General features: G+C 46.4%; 1 long non-coding RNA gene across 1 annotated transcript in view; it reads right to left on the bottom strand.

Annotated features, from left to right (window-relative positions):
• LOC127393526 (uncharacterized) overlaps positions 1-13659 on the bottom strand; it is a 156646-nt gene extending 142987 nt beyond the window's left edge. Inside the window, exon 1 of the long non-coding RNA XR_007891482.1 lies at positions 13496-13659. This is a non-coding gene — a long non-coding RNA (uncharacterized LOC127393526). The remainder of the gene's footprint in view (positions 1-13495) is intronic.
• Between the last annotated feature and the right edge of the window lie 5304 nt (positions 13660-18963).

The following is an 18963-nucleotide window of genomic DNA, read 5'->3' on the forward strand; positions in this document are numbered from 1 at the left end:
CCCATATTCCTTCCAGCCCCAAGCCCTCCAATCTCTCCCCATCCTGACCCAGTCCCTTCTGTTGGAAATGACAGTTCAGGAAGCCTGATTATCTTTGCCTCTGAGCTCTGGGCTGCTGCAGTTTCCCTCCTGCTGCAGCACTAATGCAGGGTGAACCGAGCCAAGCCAGGAAACAAAGAGTCCCAACAGGAGATGTGGCTGCTCCTGAAATTGTGTGCCAAGGTGAAGAACAAAATAGCCATGCTTGGCCCCCAAAGACTCCAACAGCATCAGCTGAAGCTGCTGCAGCTGGTTCTGGCTGCTGGAATCCATAAGGGGAGGGAAATCAGGGGATGGGGCAGAGGGTGCAGGGGAGTCCAGCTTCACCCTAGATCATCTGACTCTTCCCTGACAACTTTGGGCAGTTGCTGTTTGAGGAGAAGTCAGCAGCTTCCACTGAAAACTTCCACTTCAAGCTTCTGCCAGCCTCTAACTCCAAACAAGCTGCTCCTTGGTCAAGTCTTTGAAAGCTAAGTTTGTCTTGGGATTCTTTCCAGACAACTGAAAGAGCCCTTGAAAAACCCTGTCCTTGGCACTGTGGGGGGGTAGGACATGAGCAGCTTTTTGAAAACTTGAGCTCTCCTGCTTGGGAATCTGGCAGAGGAAACCTTTACTGCCCCTTGAGATTAGAAAGGACAGGTTGAGGGAAATCATCTGTCATCAGGTGCTAAAGAGTAGCATTCATTTTCTCTGCTAACAGAAGTGACAGGGTTGAAGCCCTGCATGAGGACACTAGAAATCTGTGCCCTTGTCTCCATCACAGATGCCCCCTCCAACTATGACAGGTCATTTCTTGTTCTGTAAAACTAGCAGAGTAACCCTTATTTCCCCACTCTTTGCCCACCTGACTGAGGTTTCTTAGCACAGAAAATGTCCACCTCCTGCCACTCAGAAGTTGAGGCTGTTGGTGTTGAGGGGAACACAACCTTCAGACCCCCAAGAGCACAGCTGCTCAGCTGAGGGTCTTGAGCTGCTGGGTAGTGCTCAGCCCAGCACCCCGAGCCCCAGGTAAGAGTCAAGTGCTGTTTTATCCCTCAAAACTGGGATAAATTAAACACGGGGCTGCCTGCAGCGTGGGAGGCAACATCCCACCAGCTCAGCCCTTGCCCTCCACAGGATAAAACCTAAACCTGCTGTTTGTGCCATGGCCCTCAGGCCCTGCTGCTGGCCAGTCCCAATGTGTAGATGAGAACCAACCCCACCCCTGAGGATGCAGAGATTTCTTCCCTGGTCCTGCTCATACCTGGAATGCTATTATGGGAAAGCAGAGGCTAAGACAGCAGTTAACCTGGCTCCAGCAGGAAGCCAGCTCAGTTGTCAGCCCTCACCCTCTCTGGGGTAAAATCCTGCTGCCCCTTAGCAGAAACTCCTCCTGAGCTTCCCAGGCAACTTGTTCTCTCAAAAGCTAATATTTTTTAAGTAGAGAGCTGACAAATCCATTTGTGGTTAGTTCAGAAGAAGCAGAAAAAGCCACAGATGTCCACGAGATATTGGGAAGCACTCAAGTCCTGACATTTTCAGGCTGGTTTGGACATGAGCCCCACTTATTCTGCTTCACTCTCTTCTCTCAAAACTAGTAGGAGCAGCTTTGCTAGGAGCCTGAAAACCTTGCAGCAGGTGGATACAAAATAACCTTCCCCCCAGGGAAATTTTCTTCCTGACCCTGATTAATTAGAACCTGGCTGCTGCCCTGAAGGGTAGAGATGAACACTACAAGAGGAAACCAAAGGTAGACAAAAGGCTGCCCAGGGGAAACAGCAGCTACCTGCCAACTGCCAAGCTATGGCTTGAGCTGTAAACCACTTTGCAAGGCAACCTAAATACATTTTAAAGTCTATTTTCCTGCCATAAAGCAAGATGCTTTCCTCCTTGGGAACAAAAGGGGGTCTCCTGGGCTGAATTTCATTTTCTCTGTAATGAAAATTAATAGTAATGGTAAAGACTGAAGCAAGGAGAAACTATAGCTTCCTCCCACTCCACATTCCTCTATCTGCCACTCTACTGCAAACCTGCTCTGCTCTCAGAAGAAACAGGCAGTCACTACATTTTAATTATGTCAGTAATGTATTTGCAGCCCTTGGAGTCAGCACAATAACCATTTAAACACAAGGTCAATCTGCTTGCTGTAACAGACTGCAACACACTAAGGCTGCTTGTTTCCACAATGTGTTCTCTTCTAGACAGACACCTTCTCCTCTCTGCTTTTATCCCTTTTTCTTGGAACAGGCAGGCAAAGATTTCTGGCAAAAGCCAAAACAAACATGGAGAAGCAACTTTTCCGTAGGTATCATCCAAAGGTAGCTCTCTGGGAAAAGCCAGGACTTGACTGAGAAAGTCTTTGGCTCCAGGCTCAGAAGAGCCCACAGTTGTGTTATAATCCAGAAGAACTGCTGGGACTGACACAAGGTTGGAAGGGGATTGACAATCCAACATGTGAACACTCCATGAGCTGCAGCCAGTGCTCCATGCAAACTGCTCCTGGCCCTTTTGTTTCATGGGAAAACACTCCACCTCCTTCCCACCTTTGTGTTTCAGGCCATTAATTCCTAACCACAGTGGCCACTTCCCTTGCAGCAACACGCTCCCCTACCCTGGGGGACCTGCTCTGTGCTCCTGACTCTTCCCACTGTCCCTCTACAGCCAGGACTGGGCTCCCACTCAGTCACCCCAGGCTCTCTGCCCATGGGGGGGCTGCTGCCTCCCAGCCAGCTCTCAGAGCCCCCAGCATGATAAGCCAAACAATCCCAGAGGAACCAATTATGGGGCCAGATTTGCAGCCATCAATCAGTATCATTTACATGGGAACTGTCAGGCTGCAAACAAAAAAAGAGGTGATGTGAAACAATCCTGTCTGAAGGTTTTCAGCACTCTTTACAAATTGCTGTAGTGAATAACTTGTTGCCTGTATTTATCCCTTTTCAAATTGTCTCTTTGCTACACTCATCCATCTTCATTCCTCTCTGCTCTCTCCAGACACTCCCAGCTCATGATTTGACATGTGTGCTCTGCCACTGGGCCATGCCCAGAGAGCAATCTCAGGAGGACAGATTCACCCCTGGGGCAATGCCACTGGCTTCAGGATGAACCCAGCATGGCCCTTCACACCTTTCCCCACATCACTGCAATTGAGACAACACGGTTGGACGTGATGATCTTAAAAGTCTTTCCCAGCCAAAACTGTTCTGTGATCCCATGTTTGCCAAAGATCAAAGCTCTGGCAGCAGGACACCTGAGTCCCAGCCAGGACAGGGCTACAACAGCCTTGGAAAGCAAAGCACTTGCTCTGTAAAGAGGTGGGTTTCCCTGAAACACTTTGACAATTATGGGCTCCAAGATGCTTGAGTCAGGTCAGATCCCAGCAAGCCTGAGCTTGCCCTTGCACACAAGAAGCAGCTCAACATGTCACAGCAGTGATAGCTCCTGTGCTTGAAGCCCAGATCTCCTCCACTCTTCAACTGCCAGCAGAACAAGGCACATGGCAGTTATTCTAACAGTCCATTTTACAAGGAAATTGCAAATCAGAGATGTCACTGAGAAGAAGGCACCACCCTCAGACAAGCTGCAGCACTGCTGTGTCCCAACACACTGCAGAACAGCAAACACTCAGCTAGTCAAAGCCTCTCCTTCTGCAGACTGGCTCGTACCAACCCAGATGTTGCTGCTATTCCAGTTTTCCCCTTGCTAGAGGAATCCTGTCACCTTCTGGCCTTGATGCCCTTCCACCCAGCAGCAGGCACACACCTTCACCTGCTCCTTGGAGCCATCACTCACATCCAGTCATGTCTCCAGCTGTCCTGCTCTTTTTAAAAAAGCTCATCTTCAAAATTAAATACATTTGTTTTCCCACACTTCAGGTTCTTTCTCCTTCGTTTGCCAGTCTCATCACCAAATGTGTGCCCTAGATGCAGTCACTCAACTCCATCTAGAACCACTGCTTCTCTAATTGGTACTCTCTACTGCCTTGTTTTTATTTACCTCCGAGAAGGTTCAGGAGAGTTCTTGTATGAAGGAGGCTATAAAAATAAGCTTGTCTTGTGCTGTTCATTTCAGGCCACAGTGCAAGGTCATAGAGTCATAGAATGGTTACAGTTGGAATGGACCTGAAAGATCATCTAGATCCAGCCCCCTGCCTGGGCAGGGACACCTCCCACCAGCCCAGGCTGCTCCAAGCCCCATCCAACCTGCCCTTCAACACTGCCAGGGAGGGAGCAGCCACAACCAAGATATCATCACTGTGTGGATCATTCTTCAGTGTCACCTCAAACTAATTCTCATTTCTTCTCATCGATACAGGCTTGACTCCCCAAACAAGGTGAGCCCTGAGCCTGGTGGCCAGTGTGGCCCTGTATCACCTCTGCTGCCAAGTTTATTCATCATAAATGCCACCAGCCCTAACCAACACCCCTAAGAGCTCTTCTCTCCAAACCAGGACCTGCCTCTTGCATTATGCTAAACTCTCTCCACTAGAGTATTCCCCAAGCTGGAAAGTTGTTTCTGTAATAGATTAATGTTCAGGCTGAACATTTATTTATATTATGTTTAATTCGCTTCATCCATTGCTAATTTGCCTTTTGCTCTGTGCCTGTCAGGAATCCATGTGTCAGCAATTCACTGAGCAGGGCAGCCTAAGCATATATCAGACTTCATAAATTGCACCCCAGTGGCTGGGGTTGCTGACAGAGCTGCCAAGCAACACTGATCCACTGTGACCTGCCTCTGGAGGCACAGTCCTCTGGGGTCAGACAGGGTAACCATCCTCCAGCTCTGCTTCCCAGTTTGCTCCCACTGCCAGTTTTCTCCCCCAAGGCCTCCCTTTTTGGCATTATTACTGTTATATAGTAAAAATGTACACAAGACACAGATACCTGGCAAAAAGAAGTGCTGAAGGGCAGGTTGGATGGGGCTGTGAGCAACCTGGGCTGGTGGGAGGTGTCCCTGCCCATGCAGGGGGTTGGATCTAGGTGATCTTTCAGGTCCCTTCCAACCCAAACTATTCCATGATTCTATAAAAATCTGAAAGCCCTAAATGTGTCAAGTTATGGGGTAGGATTTGCTCAGAGAGCCTTCAAGAAGAGATGGCACATGGGGAGGGTAAGAAGGGGCTATGACCTGCTGCTTTACAAAAGGAGAAGCAGAGCAGGGTGAAAGGACTTGCCCAGGGGAGTTTGCAGTCATCTGCTTCCCATGCTGGACACACACCAGCCCCTCCTGGGCAAGCAGGAGCATCAGGACCTTCAGAGGCAGCACCACACCAAGTAAACCCACAGAGGTGACACAGAAGGTCAAATTCAGACCTTCCCGGGGCAGCCAGAGCTCATCTTCCCTCCTGATGTCTTGGACTGCCACTGCAAGGATCCCTGATCACCTCAAGCTACTCTCAAGTCTGAATTCCCCCCAACAGATCCTAAAATAGGTTATTCATGGAGAGGCAAAGTGTGCTAGAATCTGAGTGCTGTGCAAAGAAATTTTTTTAATATGCTAAACAAGACTGAAGCATCTAAAAATGTTCTTTTCATGCCTGTGGAAAATAAATGTATCATTATTTCTCATGGAAATAATCCCCTCCCCCTCATGTTTCAACTCCTGTAAATGCAGTCATATCATTTGGGGCTGAGTAAAATGTTTTCTTGCTGCTGAACAATATTAGTCCAATGTGGCATGAGCTCTTGAATAGTCAACACAAATAGTATTTTCCAGCAGAGGAAAATATTCAGCCTCCCCCACTCCCTAAATCAGCTCTAATTATGAGAGCACCAGAACCAGATATGCCCTTGGAGATGGCAAAATGTGTGTTACTCTCAACTCTGAAAGAGAACAAGCAGAAATAAAGCAAAAAGTCTTCCTGAATAGGAAGCTGAAAGATTTCATAACATCTTAAAGGCAAGTTATTTTTGTCCTTCTCTGAGGGTCGTGTGTGTAAAACAATCTTTGCCCTTCCTGGCTACATCCTTCCTGTTCCTTCCAGCAGTCTGGGAAGGAGACATCTCCATCTCTGGAGCTATCAGGAGAGCCAAACACACCTAAGTGAGGACAAACCTCTTTCTCCAACCACAGCATGGCACTGCTGAAGAGCTCACAGGAGCATTTGCAGCTGATGGTGCAGCTGTACCCACCAGCTTTAAGCTAGAGGAGACTGCAAACTGGACATAAAATTGGGCATTCCCAGACTCCTCCCATAAAGAGGGATAAGGCAACTCCAGGAACTTCAGCCTGGAGATCCTGGGAGAAAACCCCCACCCCTGACCACCTCTCTGCCCCAACAGCTGAGACAATAATCATTGCCTAACAAAAACTAAAGGAAATTCTACTCTTACTAGCAAATTAAGAACATTTCCTCCAATCTTTAGAGCTCACAGCCTTTGTGCAAAGATAGAAAAAAATGCAGGCAGCATTTGCTGTATTTTTTAGATCCTTCACCAGCAGAAGAACCAGAGCAACTACAGAGTCATGAGGAGGAAAAACATTTGACCAAGTTGAGAGTTTGTTTTTGATCTTATCCAGAAACTCTGCCCTGGGCCATCATTTCAATCAGGTTGGGATTTGTTGGGGTTTTATTAGATTCTTCCTGTCTTCCCATAACTACATCCCTTTTAATGAGTTTTCCCTTGACACGAAGCCAGGACACCCTGTCTCACTGTTCCTGCTGAAAAGGGAACTCCAATCAAAGCAGAAAAACCCAACGAGAGCATCAAAATATGGAGGTGATTAAAATTTACAGCCATTATATCAACAGTTGCTCTGTGCTGCTGATTTACTTTGTCTTTCCCAAATCAATTTCCAGATGATCATAAACATCATCTCACATCTGGCATTAATAGCTTCTGAGATAAACATTAGAAAGTAAGTCTGCAAAGCCTGTTCTCCCAGTTCATTGACAGCAAAACACACTCACCCACAGAGCTGAACACTGAGCCACCAGAGAACACAACCACCTGACCAGGTAAGTGGAGTTTCCCCCCTTCCCACAGGCATAGAAATGAAGCTTAAAATTAAAATTGAACCTTTTTCTTTCCCTTTACAACCACCTGGCTAAGGGTTCTAATCAAAGCTCAGGGATCCAGGTGCTCTGTCATGGTTAAAGACAGACTCACTGTCCAAATTACCTGCTTCCAGAGAGCAGGAGACAGGATGGGTTGTCCCCAGCTTGATCTATTATTTATTGTAGTGATGCATATTGAAGTGCCCCCAGGTCCCAGCTGGGACCAGACACTGTGCCCAGCTTTGCACACACACACTCCTGGGGTGGGGGTCCTGCCCCAGCAGATGGGGAAGGAGGCACAGAGCTGGGGGAGGCCAGCACAAGGCTTCTAGATCTCATAGATCAGTGGTAGCAGAGGTAAGAGCTTGGGAGGGCCCCAGCTTTGCCAGGCTCCCATCAAATCTGTATTTCTGGTCAGGGAGAGCACTGCTTGGCTGGGCTCAGACTGGCCACAAGCCACCAAACATCCCTCAAGTGTGTTACTAGCCAGAAAACACAGACCCATCCCTCCAAACCTGCTAGCAGCAGCTAGCAAGGAAGAGTTGGAAGAAAAGGGAAAAAAATACTGCATATGAAGATGTTCCCTCTTCAGGTATGTTTTTTGGGGAATACACACTACAAGGGAATACACTGAACAGGTTTGGAGCCAAATTCTGTTTCCCTGTGCAGTGTGGAGCTGGAGCACAGCTGAACCAAGCCCTTCTTTTGCTCTTATCACCTAATCCCTTCCTCCCTGTAAACATGGGACACAATCACTGAATGATTAGCCAGGTATGCAGGATGGCACAAAGTCCAGTTTTCCTGCCAGAAAATACAAATTCTTTTCCAGAATCTCATTTCAAAACACATTTCAAGACCACCTGCAACCTCCTACCTCTGAGGAAAAGGAATTATAGAATTTTTTTTAAAGCAGAAGATTTTGAACTATATGCAGAGAAAATCCAGTATAATGGGGGGAGGGAGAGAAAAGTGACTTCCCTGTTCCTCAGCAGCTTAAAAAGTGGCAATTAGCAAATTGGCATGCAAATGTGATCAAACTTGACAGGCAGAACTACAACACAGCAGTAACACCCATGGAAAAATACAAGCAGCAAGCAGAACAATAATATTTGTAGAAAACAGAAACAGCAGGTAAATATTTGTATGCATTGGAAACTGGAAACATCCTAAGTGTGACTTTCTCTCATTATTTACATTGAGCAGAATGTGATGTGTCTGGGGGGGAAGCACAGTGCAAACAACTGTGTTCCCCACTATGAAAAGGTTAAATCTGGAAGTTCTAAGACACCAGCCTGAGAAGTGTGTTGAGTGATGGGGAGAGGGCTGCTCAGGGCACCTACAGGCAGTTTTCACTTGGCCTTCAGCAAAGGTTTGGGCACCTCAACACCTGATGATGTGATGGTCACTTCCCAAAGCACTAAGGTTTGGGTGTTGTCAGGCCCAGCACGTTGCTGACACCAAGAGCTCATCTCCAGCCAAATGGTGTGAGCAGACAGATGGGCAGAGGCTGCAGAAGAGCAAGTCAAAGAGGAGCAGTTTGGTGCTCTCTGGCAGACTGCAAAGCTTCTGCTTTGCTTTGTCTTTTTGAATTGTTGGGCTTAGAAGTCGAGAAGAGGAAAGAAGACAACTAGCAAAAAGACTCCTGGCTGGGAACTTGCCCAAAGTTGGTATTCAGAAAAAAAGGATGCAGCAGTGGAGAACAGTTTGTGATCAAGACAATCAGGTGCTCCCTGGAAGTCCTTCTGTCACCTTTGACTTGCTGGGCACTTTCCCCAGGGCTGCACTTTTCCTGGCACTGCATTTTGCCACAATTGTGGGTGGTTTCAGTCAAGCAGTGCAGGAAGCTGTGCAGGGAGCAGAGCTGATGGGATCACACCCGAGTTGTCTCAAATAGTTCACATGACACCCCGTGAACACAGGGATGCCCCAGTGCAAGAAGTTTCCTGCCATAAGATTTCTTGGGGCAAAATGAATTGCCTGTCATCACCTCAAGAGTTTTTAAAGTCTCACTCTATGTTCAAGTGGAAAAGCTGCTGAAAATGGGGTCATTTGATTAGCTGCCTTAATGCTTCCACTGAGCTCTTCCTAGAATTCAGTCCTAGGGAAGAACGATGCTGAAACAGGCAGGGAAATATCACAGCAACATGGTTCTGACTATAGCAACAGCAAGAAAACATGACCTAGGGAAGTGGATCTTTGAATCCACATTCAGACAACAGCACAGGCTCATCTGGAGAAAATAATCCTTTCCCCTTCAGGTGGTTTTTGTCATTGTTTCAGTTGAAGAACAGGAGTAAACCTGAAAGCAATATTTTGATTTCCTCTTTATTTGCTCTTGAAGTAATAGAGGATTTAGTTTTGTTTTTTTACAATGCCATGGCCAGACACAATTAGTGGTTTATATTTCTATAGGCAATGTGTCCCAACAGCTTTGCTGCTGACTCAGTAATGTGCTCTGTGAGGGCACTAATAAAAGCATGAGCATGTATGCACACACAGGCACCTAGAAACAAGAGAGCAAAACAACTCCCTGGGAATAACAACACAAGTCAGAGTCAATCTCCTTTCAACTTATGCCTCATTAAAGGAGAGGTTCTTCTGGGCCTGAACTAGGATTTGATATTAGTTTTCAATTACCCAGCCTGCTTTTTAAACACTTCCTCAATTACCTTTGCCACCTCTCTCCCATTGCAGCCCCACAATCAATACATGGGCTAGAATCCTTTCCCAAACTCCAGTGGAATTTAAAAAGCAATCTAGGTAATAACACCAGCCTGCCTATAATCCTAGGGAGAGGGGACATGTTTTCTTATCCTCTAATATAATGTCACCCTCTTCCCAAGTTGAAAGGCTTTGCTGGATTTTGCTTCACCTCACTAATGATTATATCTCCTCTAACAATAAATAGAAAGATTCCAGCTTGATTCTGCAAGGATATTTATTACCCAGGGTGCCCTTTGATCCTGTTTAGTCTAATTGAGCCTGGCACACAGCTCCAGGTTGCTAATGCATTTCTACCATAAACTATATTTGCAGACAGATGGAAGTTCCATGATTGCCTCCTTTCACTGCTATTAGGGAAGCAGTCAGCTCCTTCCTTTTGCTTACAATTTAATTACAAGGCATATGGAAACGTCAAGAGCACTGAAGCCAAGGCCCTTGCACAGATTTCAGGGCTCATTCTTTGGCCTTTAAGCCACCACTCTGTTTTTTCAAGGCCTAACTAACTCCTAAAACTGAACCTCTTCCACTGCATTCAGAGCCAGGGAGACCCCTTTGTGAGCCAGGCTGGGATGGGCTGCTGCTCTGGGGAAGCTGCTCTGGGACTTGTGTAGTTTTAGCATGGGTGGAAGAAAAAGGTCCTGCTTCCACTGCTCCAGGGCAGGGAACAACAGCTTTTCTGATCCTCATCCCAAGAAGATCACCAGCACTGCCTTGCTAAGACAAACAGCCCAGACAGACATGCCCCAGCTGTCATGAGCCTGGTTAGCTGGAGCAATGATCTCAGAGTAGCTGGAGGTTCTCAGACCTCATCAACCTGAACAGTTATTCAACAGCAGCTCTGAAATGTCAGAGAGCCAGTAAAAATTGAGATGCTTCAACTCCTGCCTCTTTTGAAATACCAAGGTGCCATTAGCTGTGCTCATTGCCCTCGGGGAGGGAAAAGGAGGTAACAATGGCAGTTCCTGGGCTCTTTGCACCAGTCTTTCTTCTCCCTCCTCTCCAGATGCCCACGAGGAGAAAGACACTGCTCTCCAGGATGCCCACTTTGTAAAGGAGGCAGACACAGGCTTCAGGGTACACTGGACCAAAAAGGGCTGGATGAGGGAAGCTTTCTAGCCATTATATTCCTCAACGTGCTTCCCATGCCAAAACAAGCAGAGCACATTAGCTCTGGCCAAGACACAAACAGCTTCTGGCTGGTTTAGGTGCCCCTGGTGCAGAGAGGAGTTTCAAAGACCTCTTTTTCCTAATAGTGACAACATCTTCCAGTGGTCTTACAGAAGAGACCCGAAAGAGAAGAGCCCAGCCCCAGTCTGAGGGCTCAGGGTGTAACTCTGACACAGCAGCAGCCAGTGCTAAAGGGAGGCCATTAAAATCAGCTGCACTGCAGCTCAGCCTTCCCTGCTGCCTCATTATCTGAAGTTTCCTTGTTTTGTTTTACTGCTCTCAAGCTGAATCCACAACAAAACCTAACCTCAAAGTGGAAATGAGCCAAAGAAAATGAGGGAAGGGGAGGATGGAAACTTGACATTCGTTTCCTCCCCCCAAAGAGACACCTGACAACTCCTGTTGCTGAGTAAGTGACAGTCATTCAGGAGGATAATTGAATCCCTGTCAATTTGACAGAAAAAATCAGATCAAACCCACAATAAGATCCTTGTAAAAATTTAAAAAACCCAAAAAAAGAACAGACAACTCAAGCAAATAAATTTTAGAGTGACCTAAAGCACTCTTGGCCTGACTTAAGCCAAGACTAAGTGGTATCCTACAGTGTGATAGACAAGAACCTCTTGGAGAGCAATAAGAACAGATCCAGCAGAGACCTCTGGCTTTGGAATCCCCTCTAAGGTCCCAGAGACCTTAAGCAGCTCACACAGGGCTCTGCAGGAAGTTTCTTACACATGAAAAGCTTCATCTTGAGCAGGTCAAGAGGTGCCTGAGCACCTGGTGACACACACCAGCAACCTCTGGAGAGCAGAGGTGCTCTCTTTCCACTTTTGCTCCAGACACAAGGAAATTGGCACCTGCCACCACAGCCCCTTCCCCCTCTTCTCCCAAAGGCTGGGCACCAGCAAGCTGGTGCTCCACATCCAACCTGCTGAACTGGGAAATCTCACCCTATCACCTCACTGTGAAATTCAAAACCAAACCTGCCATGGTCTGACAAACCCAGACAGGACTTCAGTCTTCTCAACACCGTGGCTGTGTATCCTGAACACTGGTCCCAGCATGCTGGGGGCTCAGTTAACATCACTAATGTTTCCCCACTTTGGGATTTGTCTCCTCTTTGCTTCTTCAAGTCTTTTTCCCCTCCATCAGAAAAATCTCTCCCTACCTTGCACTTGGTTTTCTTTCCCCCTTGACAGAAGCCTACACTTTTTCCCCCCCCTTTCTCAAATTCTCTTCTCTGTTTTACCAGGTTCAATTCCATTTAAACCAAATTGCTTTATTGGTGCCACTGAAAGACAAGGATTGTAAAAAAACCTTTGGAAATGTCTACCATACCCATTATGTGACAAATATTTAAGGAAGAAATACGCCAGCAAATAGAATATATTCCACATAAAGCTTACCAGGAACATTAATTAAAAAAAAAATTAAGTCAAACTCTTGTTAAGTGCATCACAAGCCTGCTCAAAATTCAGAGCTCATAACATGTTAACAGATAATCAACAGCATTCCAGCTCCCACTGCTGTGCTCACCCTGGACTCCAGCAGCAGCTTTCCACAAATCAGTGATTTCATGTTATTTCAAGGATTCTGGGCTGAAAACTAAAGCTGCTTCCTTTGGATCTCTTCTTGCTGCACTCATGCCAATAAAACCATGGATCTCTGTCTCTTCCCCATCACCCCTCGGAGATGCAGCACTGAGGGTGAGGAGAAGGTTTCTACTGAGTAATTTTAGACCCAAAGAGGGAATAAGTCCACAGCCATTTTTAGAATGCAGCCTTGGACCAGATCTGTCTCCCAGCATGTTGCCTTGTTAGTCTTGGATTCCTCTCTATAAATAATTATTAGATGCCAGGGACTGGTGGCAAGGAAGACTCAAACCCAGAGCAACAGAATCACAGTAGAGTTTGGGTTGGAAGGACCTTGAAGATCATCTAGATCCAACCCCCTGCATGGGCAGGGACACCTCCCAGCAGCCCAGGCTGCTCCAAGCCCCATCCAACCTGCCCTTCAACACTGCCAGGGATGGGGCAGCCAGAGCTTCCCAGGACAAGAACAAGCAGATCCTTAATTACATCCAAGGACCTCTGCAATTCCACCCTTCCTGAAGATGCCATGAGTTTTGCCCTCCTGAAACTCATTTTAGTAAAACCCTTTATCCTACCATCACACAGCCAGAGAGCAAACCTTTGCTTGATGCACTTGAGAATCACCTTGAAGCAAGCAGCGTGCTGGGTGAAATGAGGTGCCACTCAGCAAAAACAACACTTAGAACCCAGTCCCCAGGGATCAAGGACAAGGTTTCAAAAGCTAAAAGCATCTCAAGTCAGGGCTGAGACTCTCAGAAGCTGCAAGCAATCTGGAGGCCAGGTAAGTTAACACAGGGCACAGTGGCTTTTCTGGGATGGACCTAAGGGGACAGAGCCTGCCCTCACCACTGGGCATTTCTGCTTCTTCCTCATTTTTCCCTTCCCTAATCCACTTTTCCTGCTTCCCCACAGCTGAGCACCCCAAGCAGCACAGCACACTGCAGTAATGGCCCCTTTCTCAGCCCATTCCCCCACCAGGCAGAGCCAATCTTACTTTGACATGCAAGGCAGTTCCTAGTTTCCACTTCTCCCTTCAGCTCTTGTTGGATTGTTGGCTCATTTCTCTGGCAGCTCCTGGAGCCCCCAAGAATCCCAGCACAGACCAAATACTCACACCTCTCTGAGAAGAAATGAAGTTTCCTCTGAGGAAGCAATCAGTCAGAGTGTGTTCCACTTACTGCAGAGATTAAGAGGCCTCTGCTAATGGTTTTATTTCTGGAACAGCAACTGGCAGTGCTGCTTCTGTGCCCAGCTCAGCCTAACAGCACTTCTGGGGCTGCCTGGAAACTGCACAGCTTTTAAAGGCACCTTCAATTTCAGATCAGGTGAAACATGGGAACACCTGGTTTCTCTTCCTCTCCTCCTTCCCCTCTATCCCCTTTCTCAAATAGTTCTAGGGCCAAGAGATAATTCAGGTGAGGAGATGGTGCTGGAAACAAATGGGAAGTGATTCTTTCCACTTCCCTTAGTGACCATTTTCTCACTCTATTCAAGCCCGATGAAAGTAGATTTAAGATGAACCCAGAAGCTCAAGAGACCAGGGAGTGGGCAGGTGAACCTTTTCAGCTCCAAGCTAGGGATTTGAATCCTGCCCATTTCAGCCATGCCTGGATATTCAACACTCAACTTCTCACCACAGGTGGAGACCAGTTAAACCAAAGACTCACACTCAGGGATTATTTGCCAAAGCTCCATCCCACATATACCCTTTCCATTTGTTTTCAACCAGACCTCTAAGTTTTACTAGAACTTACCACATGCCAAATGGGACCTGGTGCTTAGAGATGCAATGATTTCAGGACAGAGTTGTCTCTTTCAGAGAAATGAGCACCACAAACTCATTTTTCCAGAGGTAAAGTGGACTAATCATTCTGAATGGGGATGGTTATCTCCTCCTCTGGCTTGTGTGTCCTTAACAGCAGGTAAAATGGCTGTAAAATGGTTTCCTATTCATTCTATACTCATTGCTTTCTTCCAAAACACACTATTTCTCAGAGCTCTCGGTGTGGGAGACTCAGTACCCAGAGAGTTTTAGTCATTGACAAAACCTGGAAGCCCCTCTGCACTGCCTTGAACCAAGGCTGGTCATGTAGCTTCTCCACACTTTCCTCTGGGTCTGTTTCCTTCTTGCTGGTCTCCCCATAGAAACCCCCAAACAAAAAATTATTTCATAGCATAACGCAACCAAAACGTGCCCTAAAAAGGCCTCAAATGAAATTAGAGATGATGCTCTTAGTTGAAAGAGCATCTTGACAGCTGCTTTTAGCAGCCTAACTTCTTAGCATCTGGCTGAGTGCTACAGAGCACTGCTCTGCAAGGGAGAGAGGTCACACTCCCAACTGCCCTCTCTCCACTAGCCCAAGCTTCCCCTAGATTAACTGTCCACTCCACCCCAGAAATCCTCACACCTTGCACTCCAAGAAAAAAAAAGCCCCCTGCACCAGTTCACCTTTGAGGGGAGGGCAGAGACCACCCCGTTGCCTATTGGGGTGCAGACAGATCCACCCAAAGACCCCAGAAGAAAAGTCCAGCATTTCAACAGCCTCCTTGGATGGAAGTGGAATGCACAGTTCATTGGTTAGACACAGTCCTTCTGTGTTCTGATCAGGGGTTACTAAAGCAAATACTTAGCAAGATAAATGCTGGATGGGTCCCTGTGACCTGTAGGCAAGACTGTTCAGGCTGACATATAAATTATAGCCCCACTTGCCCTTTGCTTTGTCCTCAAATGGGTTAAGGAGCACTCAGGAGTTGTTCTGATGCCCACCTGACACATCACAGTAAGAGCAGCTTGTTGAGAAAGGGGTAATTGAAGTGAAGTATCTGTGAGGAGGAAAACAGAGGTGGGCTGCAGCAAGGAAAAGAGCCATCCTTGAATTTGAAGATCCATGCTCTACCTTTAATCAAAACCTCATTGAAAATGATCCTGTGCCTGCAGGAACTGGGATTTAAATGGTGGCTGGAACCATTCAACTGTTTTATTGCTATTACCATAGAAAAGTACTAAGATCCTTCCCCTTCCAGTGTTTACAGACTGGAATGTCTCAGCAGGCTCTGCGTGAGCATGTCAGAGGGCAGCAGGATGGGTGTGCAGGCAGGCTGAATTACTTCAGAGCAAGGTGGCTGATGCTCTCATCTTCTCTTTCCAGAGTAGAATCCCAGGGAGGCAGGACAGCTGCAGACAGCAGGGCACACCAGCAGAACAGGTTGCCCCACTGAAGTGAAAAAAGCCACCAAGGTGCCTGTAACTTCCAGAAAAAGCTCTTCTTTCCCCTTGTCAGTTCTCTGCTGACTGAAGGAACTTCCCCATTCTCTTATGTGACTATTTACTAGGGCCTGCTTGCATTCTTGTCTGGTTTGTGGCCACAGGAGAGCAGGATCTCATCCTACATCTGAAGCAAGGACCAGGTCTCTCCCTTCCCACCAGCCTACCAGGCAGCCAGCTCCTAGATGACCTTGCAGCAGGAGGTACCCAGAGTTTTCCAAGCCCTGCCCATCAAGAGCACTTAGATGAAAGGCCAAAGCAGCAAGTTTCCTTAACTCCAGTGGAGAGGCAGCTGCACATCGTGCCATTAATGCCATGATCTGAGAGATCCGCTTGCTGGCTGGCCAGAGACAAGCAGAACAACTGGTAGCAACAAATTGGCTTTGGTGCTCCAGCATAGAGCCCTGTCCTTCACCAGCTCTGCTCATCCCTTCTTCCAGCAGGGGCAGCAGAGACAAAGGTAATAGCTCCAGCAAGCGTACTGTGAGCTGGTCTGAATTAATTAGAAAACAGACTTAGTTATCTCAGTGTTTGCCCCCTTCTCACTTCACCTGCACCATCAACTTCCTAGCAAGCCCCTCCACTACTGAAAGCAGAAGATGGAGGCAACTTGACCCCCAGGAGACAGGGTAGTGACAGTTGTGACACAGGATTCCTACATCTCAAGTCAAGCCCCATGTATGATCTAACTTAGAATCAGACTCGTTTGGGTTAGAAGGAACCTCCAACCCCCCTGCATGGGCAGAGACACCTCCCACCAGACCAGGTTGCTCAGAGCCCCATCCAACCTGCCCTAGAACTTCTGCAGAGCTACCACCTGCCAAGAGCCACACTGGAAGAAAAGCCTCATAGAAGATGATTTTCAGCATCATGTTAAAAATCCACAGGAAAAAAAAAACAAATCATCTTTCCTTTTAAAATGAAAAGGTAGGACAGTGTTTCTGTCACCTGGGTGTGAAACGCAACCTCTCCAGAGATTATGTTAGTATGTAGTAGATAAAACAGGAAAAATGTCTAGGTCTGGTGTATTGATAAAGAGAAAGCCCAGCTAAGAGCACTTCCACTAAAGCAGCCAATCCAGTTTCTAACTCCTCCCTAGAGCTCCTGCTCCAACACAAAACTCCAGCCCTAGAAAGCCATCACCAAGACACTTCCCTGGGATGCTTATCAGCTGCCTTTCATTTGTACACGTTTCATTGAGCTACTTTAGAACACCTAGTACCCCACTAGTTAATTGAAGACCATTTTGAATCCTGAACATTATCAGCTGCACTATGTTTATTGCCTGTTTCTCTCTCTGGCCCTTGAAATCCATGAACTGTTTAATTAGCAGACCTACAGTGAGAACCATTTACTTAAAGACATGGGAGCATTCCATCCCTGTTGGAATTAGATAACCAAGATACCTTTGCAAATCTGGCCTCAAACCTTCCCTTGCAGAAGGAAAAAGGAGATTTCTCTGCCAAGGAAATGGCTGCAATACCCCAAAGGAACCCCCAAGAGAGACCAGGTCCTTGCTACCCAAACTAATAAGCTAAAACTAGGCAACAAAACAAGGCAATTAGAGATAAAGACCCAGCATTTATCCCTTTCACTGGAACTCATTGAAGTGATCAGCATTAGATTAAAAGTAGATTCAGTTTTTGGAGGGGCAGAGCAGGAAAGGGCTTGATAGTAATTGCAGTTTTCTTTCCTCCTAAGTACTGGAAGGAGTTATGTGGTTGAGAAACAGGTAATAATGAAGGGAACAAATAGGGGAGGAGAAGCAGAATTAAGGCATTATTTATCCATACTAAGTCTGGATTCTTGGACTCTCAAGATGCTTTTCTTGCCTACAGGTTCCAGCTCAGAGCAGATCCTACCACAAGAGGCATAAGAGGCAAACCTGCCCCTAGGCAACAAGCAAAACTGTCACAAAAGCCAAGGAAAACCAAGTGTCCTGCCCTGGCCCTGCAGCTGCTCATCTGGGGAGCAGAGATTGCCAGATATCCCAGGTGTTTGGAGATCTGTGTGTTGAGACAAGGACCAGGTCAAAACAAACACAGCAAGACAAGGTTGCTAAGACTAACGACAAATATTGAGCCTTTCTGTAAACTCAGGGAGCTGAATGACACAACACAGAGGTGCTTTCAGTTCAGGGATCCATAAGGTTTTGCTTCTGTTCCAAATTTACACTCATCAGTACAACTTGCAGCAATCTGGAGGGAATAAGCCTTTTCTCAGGGATATTTTGCAACTTCCACTTAAGCTCAGTCTGTCTTTATGTTCACTGCCATCTAAACTGTGAATATATTATACTTCCCCCCAACTTGCTTATTTTATCATCTATCATCAGTGTGTCATTTATGTGCAATAGTGCCTAGATGAGAGCCTGGGCAATTTTTTTATTTATTCCTGTCTTATTCAGAAACTTCACCTTAATGTGTTATAATACAAAACATAACAGCCATTACTGGGTTGGCTAGAAAAGTTAATATTTCATTTTCAGTGTTTTCTGCCCTGATTGGCTTCCTACTAACATCAGAGGTAATTCTCACATATTTCACTGGGAAATGTAATGGGGTGGAAAGATATTCCCCAGCTCTGCAATCATTGAGCCACAGATGGAATAGGGACTTGCAGCCATGCATTGGTGTTGCCTGTTCTGGAGAGACCTCCAGCAATTTATTGAAGGTACTAAAGATATTTGTGAGGGAAACAAGATGAGACATTTCCTTTTTCTTTTGTTTGTTCACAACACAAACAAGAGAAAAAAGAATGGCTGCATTTGCTCAGCTACAATCTTTAAGTTAGTGGCATGGAAAATTGCATTGATACTTCCTGAGGAAAATGATCAACTTTATTGAACAGCAGCAAAAACTGAACATTTGCCCAGGCTTTTAAAAAAAGGAATCTTCATCTTCTCTCCATAATAAGTAAAGCAGGAAATAAAGCAATTTGGTCTGCATGTTCTCCAAGGCATAAGAACTTAATTGGAGGCCAATTTATATTTGGGGAGGAAGAAAACACACTTGATCAATAGCTACATAGATATAAGAGATGTAAGATCTGAAATACATTGAGCAAACATTCTTTGATGAAGGAAATATGATGATTTCCATGTCTGGAATATGGTCCTTTCACCTCTAAATTGCCAGATGGACTCACATTGACTGGGCAGTACAAGACTGTACAAGGTGTGAGCAATTCAGGTAACT

The sequence above is a fragment of the Apus apus genome, chromosome 22 (genome assembly GCF_020740795.1).
Source record: "Apus apus isolate bApuApu2 chromosome 22, bApuApu2.pri.cur, whole genome shotgun sequence".
Taxonomy (NCBI): domain Eukaryota; kingdom Metazoa; phylum Chordata; class Aves; order Apodiformes; family Apodidae; genus Apus; species Apus apus.